This window comes from Leptidea sinapis, chromosome 20 (assembly GCF_905404315.1).
Source record: "Leptidea sinapis chromosome 20, ilLepSina1.1, whole genome shotgun sequence".
In the NCBI taxonomy this organism is placed as follows: Eukaryota; Metazoa; Arthropoda; class Insecta; order Lepidoptera; family Pieridae; genus Leptidea; species Leptidea sinapis.
Genome location: NC_066284.1, coordinates 12,838,854 through 12,855,853, shown reverse-complemented (window position 1 = coordinate 12,855,853; position 17,000 = coordinate 12,838,854). Strand labels below are relative to the sequence as shown.

General features: G+C 34.9%; 1 protein-coding gene across 4 annotated transcripts in view; it reads left to right on the top strand.

Moving 5' to 3' along the window:
* LOC126970076 (latrophilin Cirl) overlaps nucleotides 1-17,000 on the top strand; it is a 335,802-nt gene that overhangs the window by 116,574 nt on the left and 202,228 nt on the right. Inside the window, exon 1 of one of the 4 annotated variants that reach the window (XM_050815748.1) lies at nucleotides 3,356-3,374. The exons of the other annotated variants lie outside the window; for them this stretch is intronic. The gene's annotated coding sequence lies outside the window, so the exon portion shown is untranslated. Of the gene's footprint in view, nucleotides 1-3,355; nucleotides 3,375-17,000 lie in introns of those variants that run through there. 4 annotated transcript variants of the gene reach the window in all.

Genomic DNA, 17,000 nt, shown 5'->3' with positions numbered 1-17,000 from the left:
TCTCTTTTCTGGCACTAAGTTTTAAGTTCTTGAAATATTTTCACATCAAAGCTATGTTTCACTACAAATATTCACATTTTGTCAAACCTCACGTGACACATCGAACGTGTTCCAACGTTTTATCTTAGTTCTCCGAACCCTTGTCAACCTCATCCCAGCCACGTAAAAGCCTCAAAACAAACGATTGTAAAATTCTCTCCAATATTTAACTCCTTTGATTTTCAAATCTCCGAAGACCACTAAAATAGATATAAAAATGTGACTTTACAGTCCAAACGAAATTACACTTTTGTATACGAACATAGAGTTTAAAGTTTATTGCGGACGATGATACTAGAACTTACAAAGTTATTTCGATCTACCCTCATGTTATGAATTATTCAGGTGGCGTTTAATAACTAGGAGTGTAGTTGCGGATGCCCGTCGGGAAAGTGTCTTTTGTCTCTTTTTGGTTGATTTGAAGAAAAAAGGACGGATTGATTTCACAATGAGATTCAAAGATCAATGTAAAGTTGCTACATTACATTTTGTCGCCGAATACATTTAAATAGGGGTCGTCAAATATATTGTTTTAGTATTACGAGTTGACGGCTGTGTGATGGAATAGTTATGTTTGCGCGGATTACTTTTGACAATCACCGGGGCTTAGGAAAATGTCATAATGGCTAAACAAGAGCGTGAAGCGTGAGCAAGAAAGCTGAGCGGGACAGAGCAGTCTCCTTGAAAATAAGCTAAATTGAAATAGGCGGACTTGGTGAGAAAGTTGCACACCTACATTCTGATCATTCGCCAAGGCTATCCAAGAAAAATTCTGTTAGCCTGCTATTCCGCCACTGTACAGGGACGATGACTGGCCGGAGTGAAGGAGAAAGCAAGCAGCCTGCAGCTAGAATCTTTAGACATTTCTTATGTATTGGTATTATTATTAAAAGAGCATAAGATTGTTGCGCCGTTTCGTCTCTCTCAGAGCACCATTTTATTTCCATGTAGTGTTAGTAAAAAATTGATATATTGGGCTTTATATTTTTAATCGCAATACGACGGTAAAAATTACTTATATTTTATGATGGAAGTAAAATCGGCGTGTATCTCGGCAGTCGTCAGTCGGTGGTCTTTTAAACAATTTGCTGATGAGTGGTGTTCTTTTTCGAATAATAATTAAATAATTGTGCAAAATTTAATAGATAAATCTTAATTGAAACACATATTTCGTGATCCAACAGAATTAAGATCATAAATTGTATTATAAGCAGCACAAATATAATTCAATTACTTACGTACAATTTAATTTTCGTTGATACATGGTCACAACATGTTTTGATAAAATGCCCGGGTCATTGAACGTTCGATTATGTCATTATTATCTTGTTTGACTTTGAGATAAGACTTATTCCCACGCGTACCATTTTGCAAGTTGTAAATACACCCTTTGTTGTCGTCTGAAAGTTTGAATATTTTGTTTTGGATTTAATTTTTAGGACGATGTTTTAGTTTTGAGATTATTCCATTAAAATTGGATGTTTGACAGATATTTTTTTTACAAAACAAAATAATACTTATATATAATTACACTATACTGAATATGATAACATGAAAGTAAAACTATCATTATGTGGATCTGTACTATGTACCATTCTGGCAGTATTTCTGCGTTGGATAGCAAGGTTATTCTGTTGGCCCAAATACCTGCCAGCGCTTAGGTTACCAGTAGTCTTATTGGAATTGAAATGGAAAGGAGCTGTTTAAATATAAAGCTGAGAGATAGAGTAAGAAACATAATAATTCGTAAAATAACCATGGTAAAGGATGCTCTATACTTCGCTTAAAGTCTTAAATGGAGATGGGCTGGCCATGTTGGGATACGATGACAATCGATGGACCATTTACACCACCGCAAAGGAAAGGACCGCAAGGCCTCAGAAGGAGAGGTCGCCCGGGCGCCCGGTGGCAAGACGAGATTGTATCCACAGCAGGGAGAGACTGGAAAACCATTGCTCAAGATAGAGAAAAATGTAATTCTTTGGAGGCGGCTTTTACCCTGAGGGTCCACATTATTAAATTGCATTAGTAGTCGATTTATTAAAGTTAATGAGTAATATAATTATAAAATATCAAACTAAGTAATTTTATGTAACTATTGTGGAATTAAATAAATCTATTTTATTATTATTATATTCTTATTGAGGCACGTAGATAGTTCTTTGTACATCCTCCGGGTAATCGGGCCAAGAGTCTCATCACCAAACAGCATAAAGATTTGACTCACTAAGACAGACATATTTATGACGTTTGCTGTCTTCGGCATTCGAAGCAGTGGCCCTAGCACCAACTGAAGTTTTAAGAGCTATCCTATTATTAATATTATAAATGTGAAAGTTTGTATGTCTGGATGTATGTTTGAACTTCTTTAACGCAAACACTACTGAATGGATTTTGATGAAACTTTGCAATAATATAGCTTACACAACAGAATAACATATAGGCTATAATTTATAAAAATATTGTGTGAATTATCTATACATTTAAATAAAATTGCTGTGTCTGTTTGTAATATTGAAATAACCGTTTTTTACTAAATGTATATGATGAATATATATACGGTACATACACCAAAATAACATTTTTTACAATTTTTGTCAGTCTGTCTGTCTGTCTGTTTGTTCCGCCTAATCCGGCGACTTTTATTGGCAGGTAGCTGATGTAATAAGGACTAACTTAGGCTACGTTTATTTTAGAAAAATAAAGCAATGTCCATGAAACGGTCTAACTCTAAAAATAATTTATGTGGCAAAACAACGTTTGCCGGGTCAGCTAGTATATTATAAATGACTATAGGTTCATACAAGATCTATCATGCAAACCACACCAGTATTAAAATAGCAATAGCAAATACCTATTCTTTCTTCTATCGAATCTTATGACTGAGTTTTAAAAGAGTCAACTTACGACTGTGTATATTACTTCATCTTCAAAAAAAACAGGAGGTATTATGACAACTTAAAAAACGTGTGCATTTTTCTTAGATTCAATATAACATTTTTTTAAACTCATATTCTTATTGTTTATAGTATTCGAAACAATGAATAAATAGTTATAAAAGTTTTGCACAGAGAGTCTTCTTTATTCTTCACAACTTAATTTCAGACTTTGAAGTATGCAGTGAAATATTAACCATAAACTCTCCTTCTTACAGGTACATAGCTAAGTCCTCACGTCAAAGTAATCAACGTAAGAACTGGGAAGTTTAAAACTGCACGACCTACATAGAAAATTTCACAATTGCCTCAAAGAGAAGTTCCTACACGTCATCCCGTGTAAAATTTCTTGAGCCTGAGCTAGTTTCGCGAATCTTGACAATTTTCAGCTAATACCAGGTACGTTTGTTGTTAAGTGCAATTCGCTTTGCTTTGCGCAATAGTTTTGGATGTCTATGAATTTTATAATTATTATGCAGATCAATAAATCTCCAATTTGTTGTAGTTAACGTTTCTCCTACATTATGTTCATTTGGCTTTTTATGAAAGTTCTTAGTGTGCTAGTGTTATCAATATTTTGTTAGATAAAATTTTTACTTTGCTGATGTCAACATTATACATTAAATTAAGAATCTTACCAATTTGAAAATCTATTTTTAACGAGTACCTAAAATGACATTTTTGTGCGAACTTTTAGTTGAACTTAACAGCGAGTGTCGAAATACTCATTGATTTATGTTTTATAAAAATAAAAATTTAATATTTACAAGTAATATAGATTTTACAAACTAATGTTATAAAACAAAATGATGAGCTAACGATGTCTTAAGCTTTTATATAATAAACACAGGCTTAGATCGTCTTTTCTGTCACAGATAACAACAAAATGAAATAATATTTCTCAATTTAGCATTAGGTTTATAACTAGTAGATCATTCCCAAGTGAATAAAAGCAGACACTTCCAACAATGGTTACCGTAAGGTCCACTAATCTCACTAAGCCAGTTCCAGACTTCCAGATAGACCCTGCTGGGATGGGATTAGAACAATCGAACTTTTTAATTTATCGTTGCAATTTTGTTCAATGCACTCTATAAAGTTGTAAGCCCGCCCGAGCTGGTGTCAGTTTGATCAATTGCTTCTGCTAGATCTAATACTACATCCGCTATTTAGGGATTAATACAATTTCCTGATGTTTTACTAAGAGTAAAAACATTTCTGATGTGTATTTAGTTACATGCGGTTTCTTGCACTTTACAAATACCTATTCTTATAGACGACTTTTTTTCTATAAAAGTTTTAACAGGATTCCGTACTTCATATTACTATTATTATAACTTACTTATCCTTCGACATTATTTACCGTTGAAATATAATATTTTAAGAGCAATTTCGTAAATTACTCCAGAATACAAAAGCAGTCCAGATAAATTTAAACAAACGTCATTCATTAAGCTGAAAGATGAAAGTCCGTTAATAAAAGCTACTTAGATAGCTGCCCGCGTATACAGTATTAAGTTAACATGCGCCTTTATTCGTTTGAATTGTCACACAATGTTTCATTTACCTAGAGAGAACACAAATGTGAGAATTATGCAGAGTTTCCCAGCGCTGAACGTACCTCATGACCTAGTTAGCAATATTGTGGCGTCATATTTTAAGAAAACGACTACTTACCTGTGTCATGTGTCAGATTTTTACATAGGACTTCATGTTTCGCTCTCGCTTCTGATATATTATTCTGTGCCTTCTGTTCTTTATTTTTTTACGACTCTTTGATACGAGTCTTTGACTATTGCAATTTTATTATAATCTTTGTTTATGTCATTTTAATTGTTGCCAACCATCTTATTTTCTTTTGTCTTCTGACAGTTCCTGTTTCCTCTTATGTATTTTTTTTCTAATCAGATTCGGATGATCATTACAATTCCGGTATGAAACATAAGCTATCTCGTGCTTGGCCATTTTTCTCTGATTCTCTTATCAGTGGGATAAGAGGTCTTCAAATTTCGATTATTATATAGGTGTTAACTTACTATTCTATATAAACTATTCTACTATAATACGATTTTTCATGGATGAGAATCATATACTTACTCAACTGTATTTGCAATACTTCATATGATTAGATGAAGAAAAAACTATCAATACCAATATAAATAATATTATATTTACCTTAATCCCTTAACACTAAAAAGCTAATGCTTAAGCATTGAATATAATTAATTACCCAAAAATAATGTGGTAACGGTACTTTTCGTATCATTAATCTAATATTATCGTATAGAAGCCTATCTGTGACGTAATAATATTGTCCATAAATCTCTTTATTGGGGAATCGGGAACTATTAAGGCGCTAAGGCTATTTTGTCGTCAAATCCCATAATATAATAGGATATTGATCTTTATTATGTTTTTATACTGGCTTATCTTCAGTAATTACTTACCTACGCTCCTTTTCACGTCATTAGTTAAAGTATGTTTCATTTAGTGCACTGATTTCTTATGAGTAACACATGAACCGATTAAAACAGGCCAGGTTTATTACTTTAGTGTGCGCGATAAGCTACGTCTTAATACTCGCAATTTGTATGACACATTGTGTTAGTTTGCGTGCATTGCTCAATATAGAGATTAACTGTCAAACTTTAGTTTTTTCGACGTTTTCACAGCTGTCACATTCTATGTAGACGTATAAATGATCTTAACTTAAATCTTTTATATACGCAATCTATAAAGAGAGCATCGCTGGCGCAACAGAATGAACCGTTGACTCTCACTACAGAGCCTCCGGTTCGATCCTCACCAGCCACGTTCAATGTTTTCAGTTTTCGAACTCATTTGTATAAAATCGTATGTGTACAAGCGAGTATGGGAATGGGGATATCACCGCGACTAACAAACAATCAGGTGATCTATGCTCGATTGTCAGTCTCTTCCATAAAAAAACGGTGTGTTCATGACAACACGACGGAGATGATAACGTCAGAGAGCGTTACTAAGCCGAGCTTGACGGCTATGTAACGCTCTCTGGGAAACCAAAAAAGAATAAATACTCAAAGTTCTAAAAAGACCTGCCGACTTTTAGTTAAATTTAATATAAAACTGAGGGTAAAAATAAATCTTATTTCTTAACAAGTCGCAGTTAATAACACAGGATGGGAGTAACAGGCCGCACGCGACTTTCATAGTACCCTCTTTGTGTACCATAATATATCGACCGGTAGAGACTTCACACGGTTCCAAAACGACACCCTTTCATAGAAATGGGATACGCACGCAGTGCCATATCCCTATGACTGCACACGATTTTTTCATTTTAAATGATATTATGATACTTTTATACAATACAATGACATTATACATTAAACGAATGAATAACTAAGTGTATATATTAGCAAAGGTTTTCAATTCAAATTCAAATTCAAATATTTTTATTCAAAATAGTATTTATAATCACTTATTGAACGTCAAAATCTACCACCCATTCAAAAGAGACTGCCTCAGACCTGAGAAGAATGGACGCAAGAAACTCAGCGGGCTTTTTTTTATATAAAATATGGATTACAATGTAATATCGTACAATAAACATTAATAATTAAAGAGCCTGAGGGTGTTCGCTTTAATCCCAGTCCGTGGCGTCATTAAGAAAATCGTTTATGCTATAAAAACCTTTCCCACACAAACGTTTTTTAACAATTCTTTTAAATTTCGTAACACATTTGTTTTGTACATTTTCTGGGATCCTGTTGTAGAAGCATATACATCGCCCAACAAAAGAGTAGTAGGCATAACAAGTTTATGTTTGTTCCTCGTGTTAACATTATGAATGTCACAGTTTCTAGAAAATTCCTCAATGTGCTTATGAACATACAAAACATTATCAAAAATGTATTGAGAAGCAACAGTCAAAATGTTTATTTCTTTAAATTTTTCTCTTAATGATTCTTTAGGACCTAGGTTATAAATCGCGCGAATAGCCCTCTTCTGCAGCACAAAGATAGTATTAATATCGGCCGCACTGCCCCATAACAATATACCATAGGACATAATACTATGAAAATAACTAAAGTATACTAATCTCGCCGTATCTATGTCAGTTAACCGTCTGATTTTCTTAACCGCATATGCTGCAGAACTAAGCCTATTCGCCAATCCTTCAATATGGGGGCCCCACTGCAATTTGGAATCAAGAGTAATGCCAAGAAATATAGCAGACTGAACTGGTTTTACCACCTTTCCATTTAATAAAATATTTGCATCTACATTTTTGACATTTGGCGCGGTGAATTTGATATATTTAGTTTTATGATTATTTAACAATAAGTTATTGGCGCTAAACCAGTACACGATGTCAGATAGAGCATTGTTTACTTCGTCATATAAAACTTGGCTTCGTTTCACTTTGAATATAAGTGAAGTGTCATCCGCAAACAATACCACCTTGTGTTTTTTTTTCTACAAGGTTAGGTAGATCATTTATATAAATTAGGAAGAGGAAGGGTCCAAGAATAGACCCTTGTGGTACCCCCATACCGAGAGGAGTCCCAGGAGATCTCCTGCCATTCACCTCGACCCTCTGAATCCTATTATTTAAATATGAGATCAGAAGATCGAGTGCAGATCCTCTTATACCATAGTGGCATAGCTTCCTGACCAGTGTTGAATGTTGAACACAATCAAAAGCCTTAGATAAATCACAGAAGATACCAAGTGCATTCTGTGATTCCTCCCAGGCCTCAAAAATATTCCTGATGCGTTCAACACCTGCATCCGTAGTCGAGCGTCTCCTAGTAAAGCCAAATTGTTTTATATGAATGGTGTACACTTACTCCGGCAAACACCAAAAATGAGCAAGTGTAGTATAAAACAAAATTAAAAAGGAAATGTGTGATAACTTTAACGTAACTCATATGTCGTAACTTATTAATAATATATATATTAATCGCGTTCCTAGTAGAAACTATCTTAAACCCTTGGGGCGTATTAATTCGTTCACCGCTATTGAAATCGTGCGGAAAGCATAATACTCTCACCTCGTCGGCAATGCATTTCAAAGGTATTGCAGATATCCATGGATTCTACCATGGTTCCAAAAATTCAAGAGAATAACCATTTTTTTTTTTGCCACCACTATTGTAAAATTACGCTAGGACCACACTTTCTGACTTTGTCATGTTCACAGCTTAGATAGTTATCTGAAAGACCAGCTCCGCGTGTAATATCTCTGGTACTGCACATGACCAGGTGGCTGGTGGCCGATCTCAAACTTCTGTCAGACGAGCAACTTCCACACCATATTCCACAGAATATTAATTGAAGCCATCGGAGGCAGCACAATGTTTATTATTCATCTTATACACAGAGTAGATCCGAGAAGCTGTTCTGTATAGAAAATAGTTGTCGTAAAACATTTTATTGTTTTAATGAAAGTTTACAGAGCAGAGAGCGCGAGCTGGCAGTTACATCTTGGTCTAATTGTGCTGAGTTATTGGGTGTCATACTTATGGGACAGTACCCGGCTGCATTTAACTTAAGAAACATTTAAATTAACAGTCGGATAGTCACATGACTTATATAGCTCTTGTTATTCAACTTTACAAAGAGGAAAAAACATGATCGCGAAATGTGGCCATATGTCGGGTTCGGATATAAACACTTCGACTTAAAACCTCCTTGTGCTGTGAGCCCTACAGGCTTTTACAGCGACACTGGGCAGGGGCTTTGGAGGCTATATAAGTTTATCTGCCAAGAAACAAAAACAAAAAAAAAATTGTCATTTGACCAGAGGCCAGATGCTATGTGACGTAGGTAATGACTTATATTCCAATATTCTTTCTGGTCTGCGTTTCTTATCTATTACTCAATTTACTGTGGCATGCTAACGCGATTCAACATGTTAAGAGAACCTACTCAATTTTTCAACATGAACCAAAATTCTGTATGCCTAGATAGATGTATGTTAGATAAACAGGGCGTGACTGTTAAAATTTGGCGATCATCTACCATGTAAAGTAGTTGTTTGCCAAATCCCATTACCGAGAGCGTCTAATTATCAATCACGTGTAGACTACAATAGATAGATCAAAATGAGATCGCACTGAATAGCAAGTAATAATAATGTTCACAAAGCGATGCGCCGAGCTCCCCCGTACCAAAACAAAACGTAATCACCGAGTGTCCGTAATAAAGAATCTATTGTGCGTCCCCCGTCCCGTATTTATTCCATGGGATAGATAATCTTTTATTATACCTCTAGATTTATGGTGCTTTCGATATTCATTTGTCATGTGATGTGTGACGTCAGAGGTGTCATTGTCCGGGTGCAACCGGGCCGAGATTTTTCGGGGTGCGATATCTGTTGATTTTAGTTACTTAAAAAAAAATTCTTAATTTTTGCTCATCACTCTGCATATCCTTCCAAAATTGTATGTACCTAGGAAAAACTAGTTTTTGCCGGAATTAAAAGCTGTATTTAGTCAGCCTTATCGTGTCACCTAATTTAAAGTATTAATTAATAATTGGTACAAAAATTCAATCAAAATAATGAATCGTTCGCTAAGCATTTTGCAATGCATGAAATTACAGCATGACAAACGTATCATTATTGTTGTTTTACTTGCAGCGTATATCTATTACTTCCGCGTGATTTAATGGGGACAGCCCGCCATGTTAGTGACGTTACGTCAAACAATAAACCGATTTAGAATTAAAAGAATTATAGTCTAATCTATGTGTTAGAACCTGCAGTTATGTTAGTGTTTCTATTCTCCTACATAATATGGACAAGACATGGCGAAATAACAGCGGTTACGCTGTTATGGTTCCGCAGTGGAGGTGCGCTACGGGCGTAAAGCGATGTACGAACCACGGTACAAGCATGTGTGACGGAAAATATAAATAATTCAAATTCAATTGTATAAGCTTTAATTAATTTTTAATGGCCGCATCGCTGGGTCTTTGTTTTTAATGCTCCTTGATAATGACAGTTGAAAGCTTTTAGCCATAATATAAATCAATAAATATTAAGTCGCGGACGAGGCCTCGCATATTAATTGAGAATCTTCCAATGTTGCTTAACTCTACTGAATTAATTTCGTTACTTGGCTGATATCGAAAACATCGTTCGTTTGAAAATTCACCTTAATATTTAATTATTTATTCAATCAATTATTAATTTTCACTCCAATTTTAATGAAGCTTATATTTTGTTTATCAGGTTAATTAAATGTCCTTATATAATTAGTTTAAATTATATTAAGATTTGTTAATACAGTTTTAGTATTTTTATGTTGTAAATAACGGGCTTCCATTCTTATATCAATATTTTTTTTATTAAAAAGTTTACAATGAAACATAATATTTTGATAGAAATAAGAAGTTTAAATTTTATAAGTTAGGTATTCATTTCAGGTTATAATTTCTCTTGTTTATCTTCTTACCAGTGCGGACTTTCTTGGCACATTTCAAAGAGGATGTAAATACAATGTAATAAGAGGCGGGAAAAATTGAAATTTGGTTTAGTATGAAACTTGCAGTGAGATTCGACATAAGTTTTAAATAACACTAATAATATGACGACGAAGTATTATCCGGCTATGTTTGAAAGCGAACAGTTGCTTAAAATGTAGTGGAGTAGCCGTCACCTGTCAATCTAAGAATCACTGCACGTTTCGTACAATCGCTTTTTTCTTAGAGAGTTTCGCCAGGCTGGCACAGTTTGCCGTGGAAAGTCAGCAGTACAGCGACGCCTGTTTCTGAAAATAAAAAGATGAATGAAATCGGTTGAAAATGTAGCCGTTCTCAAGATATAGCGTGTTTGTGAGTTCATTTTTATATAAATAGATTTTAGATAAGTTCAGCGTACAATCCAAAACCTTATGGCTTATGTATGTTTCAATTTGTTTGATTTTAATTTTATCTGTTTGATATTATTTATTTATTATTATGAAATTTAGTGTATGACTGAACTTAAGCCATTGTAAATCAATGTTATGCGTTCAATAAACGTTTTGATTTGTATTTTGATTTTTTGAATAATAGCATGTTGACTACAACGTGGAAAACTCACAAAACATGCAATTCTATCTCAAAGTAAACCGTACACAAACGTGATTAATATCAGCTAATCGATTGGACACAGATTTTATTGCAGCTTTTGATAAAGTACACTTACAACAAATGTTCTCGATTTTATGTTAATCGATTTTTGTATCAGGAAACCAATTTGCTCGCGTGGTGACCAATTGATTATGTTGTTTGTATGACACATACTTGAATCAACTATAGTTTTCCGACCGCGTATACAAAAGTATTTGCATATACAAAAAAAAATTGTGAACTGAATTGAATTTGGAAACGTTTTGGTTATATAAACAAATGTATTACAAAATTCAAAAGAATTGTTACAGTTATTTTCTACAAAACTTTTCTGTGGTAAAGGTTTCTATAACATAAATGATACTACAAATTGACAATGGGCGACCGCCCTCAGGCTATTAAATAATAACTTTTTTGGTACTATTTTACATTGTTACCAAAAGAAAATATGTCAATAATAAGTAGATATAGTACATAGGGCACACTAAAAGTTTTGCACGTCTAGCTAATCGAAACTATTTGAATTTCGAATGTTATATTTTTTGAAACGTTGCAACCTTCTTAGTAAAGAAAAAAAAAAACAATTGGCGGGAAATTATTTGTCAATTATTTTTTATCACACGTCAAAGTTCTACGTACGCAACAAAAATGGAATTAAGTCGAAAAGATTATACAGCGATAACTTTTTATGATTTTAAAAGTTCTCTCACTCCGCAAGACTGTGCTGGCCGTCTTCAAAATGCTTTTGGGAGAGAAGCACCCTGCTTGAGCATCGTGAGGCGATAGTTTGCTGAATTTGAGAGAGGTCGGGTTTCTTTACATGACGAAATTCGTGAAGGGTCGCCATCCAACTGCCGTCAACGAAAATAATGTGGTTACTGTTACGTGGCTTATTGAAGAAAACCCGCGGATTACCTAGACAATTCGAGGACTATTGGGGATTGGTATGAGCCAAATTCAGAAAATTTTACACGAAGAATTGAAAGTTCGGAAACTTTGTTGTCGTTGGATCCCTCATGAACTGACAGCAGAGACGTGTTGGGGTGTGGTGAGGCAACCGCCCATGGACAACCGTAACTCCAAGCGTCAAATTATGTGTTGCCTTATTATCACCTTGTAGTGACATATGTTTATAAAAAAATAATCATGGCAAGATTATTCATGTATGTTTTGTAAAAATCTATGGCTTGAATAAAATTCAATAATATTTTTATTATTTTTCAATAAAAACAAACTAATTGCTTCAACACATTATTAATTTCCAGAACGAACGGCGATAACAATATTAATAGGGTTATAAGGGTATACCGTTCCGCTATAAGTACGCCTTTGCCGTTCGAAAGCCCTTTAGCAATAAAAATTCTTCGCAGTTCGCACACACTATCGCATTACCTCGATAAATGACCGCACAATAATTGCAATTCAAAATAACTATTGTTATTAAACTTTATCGTTCATTTAACTGTTTTACGATCTAACGAATGATTCGCAGAAAGCGTCGTTAAATTCGATACTTAATTAGAACAACGCTTGGCTATTGATTCGACGATGTTGTGATTTAAACGCAGCTCTCGAGGTTTACAAGGGCGCATTGTACATATTAGACGCAGTGTACTGTATTTGTTTTACGTCGTACGTAGTGTCATAAGTTCTATCGGAGAACACGTTGAAATGCAATTTTTAACGCAACTGAGATAGATTTTTGACGTTCCACATTCGTTAGTAACTTCTTGCCTCAGGCTGCCAATATGTGTCATAATCAGCCGGCTGGGAAATGATTCGACTTTGGTACTATTAAGCTGAGAACATACTAATGCCTTTAAAGCATTTTGAAGTCTGTGGGTGGAGGCAGGGTGTACCCTTTCCATCAAGATCGCGTACACCTTTCTTAAAGGCCAGCAACGCTCTTGTGATTCCTCTGGCAAGATTAATGTGTGCGGCGGTGATCACTTAACATCAAGAGAGTCACTTGCCCCCTCTAACATATAAGTTGGAGGTTACAGCACGTTCGGCAAGTGTGAAATATCTCAATTAATATTTTTTTAAGTAAATATCTTCAGCTAGTTAAATATCTATTTATAAAATCAATATATTTTTCTACTTATTACATTGTCATAATAATTAGCAACTCCTATGCCGATGAACCGGCACGGGAATCCGTGTACCTAATACTTAAGAATTTTATCTCTTATAATAATTGGCAACTCATACAGAGAAGTAAGTAGAGTGGAAAGTAGAAGGAGCGTCACCTCAAACTGGTTGGTTATCTGCCAAAGTGCGCCGTGGATGTCATATCATCAAATATCTTTCTAAAGAAGAACCCTTCTTAGAGTGCTTTGTTTATTCTTTTATAGAAGAGGATGACAAACAAGCGTACGAAAGATTTGATGTTAAATGATCACCGCCTCCACATTATTCTTTAAAACCAGAAGAATTGCAGGAGCATTGCCGACCTTTTAGACGCACGGCCCTGGAAAGACCGCACAAAAATTTTTATTCCACAGCTTGGTTGCACAATCCTTGAACCGCACAGAGGAGCGCCAGACCACCTGGATGTCTGATGTGGGGATGATGTACTAAAATATATTTAAAAAAATCGTTGTTGGTCTGTCAAGATCCTCTTCTCAGGAACGCGTGGAGTAATCAAGATGTAATTAAGATTAAATACCTACTTAAGTTGTATTATTACATTATTAAAACAAGTTACTTAATCAAGCCAGTTAAAACAACAAACAACAAATATAGCATTTCTTAACAATACCAATTAAAACTTTATCATTGACCATCGGGAGTTTAGCTAACGAAAACTAGATAGCTGGGGAAAGCATACAATTTCAAATTTAAATTCAACGCTACATTCCCCGAATTCAAAGCGTGTGAAATTTATGTGCCGCTAAAAAATTCCACATCTCATTGTAACGAGACTTACAATAAGCAGGCGAAAAAACCTTGCAGTACTAGGAACTAAAGCTCCGTGCACATTAACCGACTGAAACACAGTTACACATGATTCATGTTCAGTCGTGGCTCTGTAAGTAGGGTGGCCACACGATTGACTAAACAAAGACTTTCTACTGGCTTGCTCCTTCAAAGAAAAAATATTGTATTTTATATAACATTATCGTAAAATCTTGAGATCGCTCATACCACTTGTGATCTGACCAGCGTAGAAATAATCACACCCAGCTTTTTGCTGATTGTTCTTGTTCTTCGGTTGGGTAAACGGTCAATTGAAAAATTATTGCGATATCTTATGAAATGTATTTCACAAAAACCTAATAATTTCACTATGTTACTTAAATTAAGTATAATCTTATTACTAGTTTAGCAACTGCTAGCATGTCGTAAGTAATTTATTAGTAATGTTAGGACAATAGTCCCAAGTTTTCACTAAAGGGTGGTGTCCGGAGTACTCTTGACAAAGCCGTATATCATAATGTTATCGCTAATGTAAGCTCGCAGGTATGTTTGTTTGTTCTTCGCTTTTCTCATTCCGTTCGTTACACACGATTAGGTTTCCACATTAGTGTACGTTTGTTACAAAGCAACACAGTACGACAAACCAATATCTTATTAACTTGTAAGGCCCTTCAAAGTGTCTTCTACAATCGTACGTTCTTAACGTGTCCTCTGTTCTTTTATATATTCGTTTTTATATCGAAAAGATATTCAAATAATCCAATTAAAAAGTATAACTTCAAGATAGTATAGAACAGCCAGAAACAGCTTATTGTGAAGAAAATATTGGGATGGTTTGGTCATGTTAAGATTGAAATGACAGTAGATTGATCCAAATATGGTGGTGGTGTTATTGGTAAACGACGACCGGAGGCGTGTATGTACGTGGAATGTATTCATGTACATCAGATTGGAGACTAGAATGAGGCACAACCTGAGTAAAAAAAGCTAGGCTAGTTCGCTTGATTCTTTGGCGTTGCTTAGAGATGTGAGTTGTCTCTGCATCCTGTGCCGCATATATCACAGGGAGTACTTGGAGGAGTTATTCAGGTTGCTACCACCAGACATTACGTCAAAATTGCGAAATTCCACCCGCTGATCCATCCATCATGCTGATGTCTGGCAATGGTACAACCGCGCGCTTTGCTTTGAACTTGTTGCCTGGCACAGACATTTTGTGGAATCAATAACCGGCTACAGGAAACTCCCAAAATATATATATATATAGAAAACGTGCGAAGTTAACCTTAAATAATAGAGAAAACGTGACAGCACTAAATTAATATCTTACAATGTTTAAGCAGTGAAATTGAATTATGGATATATTGAAACTCATTTAATATTCATAATATTTATTCACTAAGCCGAGGCTAAGCAAACGGGCGACATTCGAATCGCTAATAATGACATATGTATATATTTACCTACCTGAAGCTTATTGGTTCTCCGAATTGTAAGCATTTCACATAAATTATAGATTTACATTTTATATTACGGTCGTGATTAAGCTGTTGTATTAATCAAGAAAAGTTTTGGGGAAATAAAGGGAAAGGGGAGTGAGGAATTGGTATTAAATTCAAATTTAGATACACCTTTGAATGGCTTGCATGCTTAGAATGAACGTTTTTACATCGGACGATAACGACACGACATTGGTATATATCGTGAGCTCCGACTACAACGATATCGTACGACCATGTTTTTAAATATTCTAGATTTGCAGAACAATTACAAATCTAGACTAGATATTGATTATTATTTAAAGAAAGCATCAAAAGTACAAATAGTTATACCAGTGGGAGGCCCCTTTGCACAAGATGCCGGCCTGATTATGGGTACCACAACGGCGCCTATTTCTGCCGTGAAGCAGTAATGTGTAAACATCACTGTGTTTCGGTCTGAAGGGCGCTATATCTAGTGAAATTACTGGGCAAATGAGACTTGACATCTTATGTCTCAAGGTGACGAGTGCAGTTGTAGTGCCGCTCAGAATTTTTGGGTTTTTCAAGAATCCTGAGCGGCATTGCATTGTAATGGGTAGGGCGTATCTATAACCATCAGCTGAACGTCCTGCTCGTCTCGTATAAAAAAAGTTACAATTCGATTTCTTCTTATGACGTGCGTGTGCCGATATTTTTAATAATAAGTATGAATATCTAAATGCTATGAGTTTTGTAGTTCCGCTTATGTTTGCCGTTAACCAATTCGATACGTTTTTGGTCTCTCGACCCGAGGAATGCTCAGGAGATGTTAACTCGCTGAATTCTGGCATGACTCTCGTCTTAGCATCGAATTAAAACTGATGAAACCTCTTATTTGGATAAGTATGGATTTCCGCAATATAATGCAAAATTCAATTAAAATTATTAACATATAAATAACAATGTAATCATAATATTGTGTCGCCATCGGTCTTTGATGCGTGTCATATTTTTAAAAAGTCGGATGTCTTAAAATTCATTTTTGTATAGATTGATTCGTCGTAAAATTAACATATTATAAAAATTATAAAAGACACCAATCTACAAACTCTCTGACCACCTGAAAGTAAAATAACAATGATGAAACTCTAAAATGTCATTACAATGGCCACCTGCTCAAGTGAAGTACATTCTAGCGCCGTAATTCCATTGGGAACTTTTTTATTCCATTTTGAAGCCATTTTAGCTGGAGACAGACAAATACCGACTATACGTACAAATGAAATTGTTTTTAAATTGGGAAATAAAATAGTTTTGTGTCAAATACTGTCCTAGTATGTAGTTAAGTGAGATACTTCATATAGTGTGTAATATTAAATTGAGTTTGAAATATATTCCAGAGGATTTTGCTTATATATAGTAGTAGTAGGTATACGTGATGACAGGAAACTTTTTTAATTGGTGCTATTCTTTTTTGGAAGAGGAGGCAAACGGGCGTAAGTCACTAGCATAATTTTAGTATCTATGTAATAATTATGTTATAATA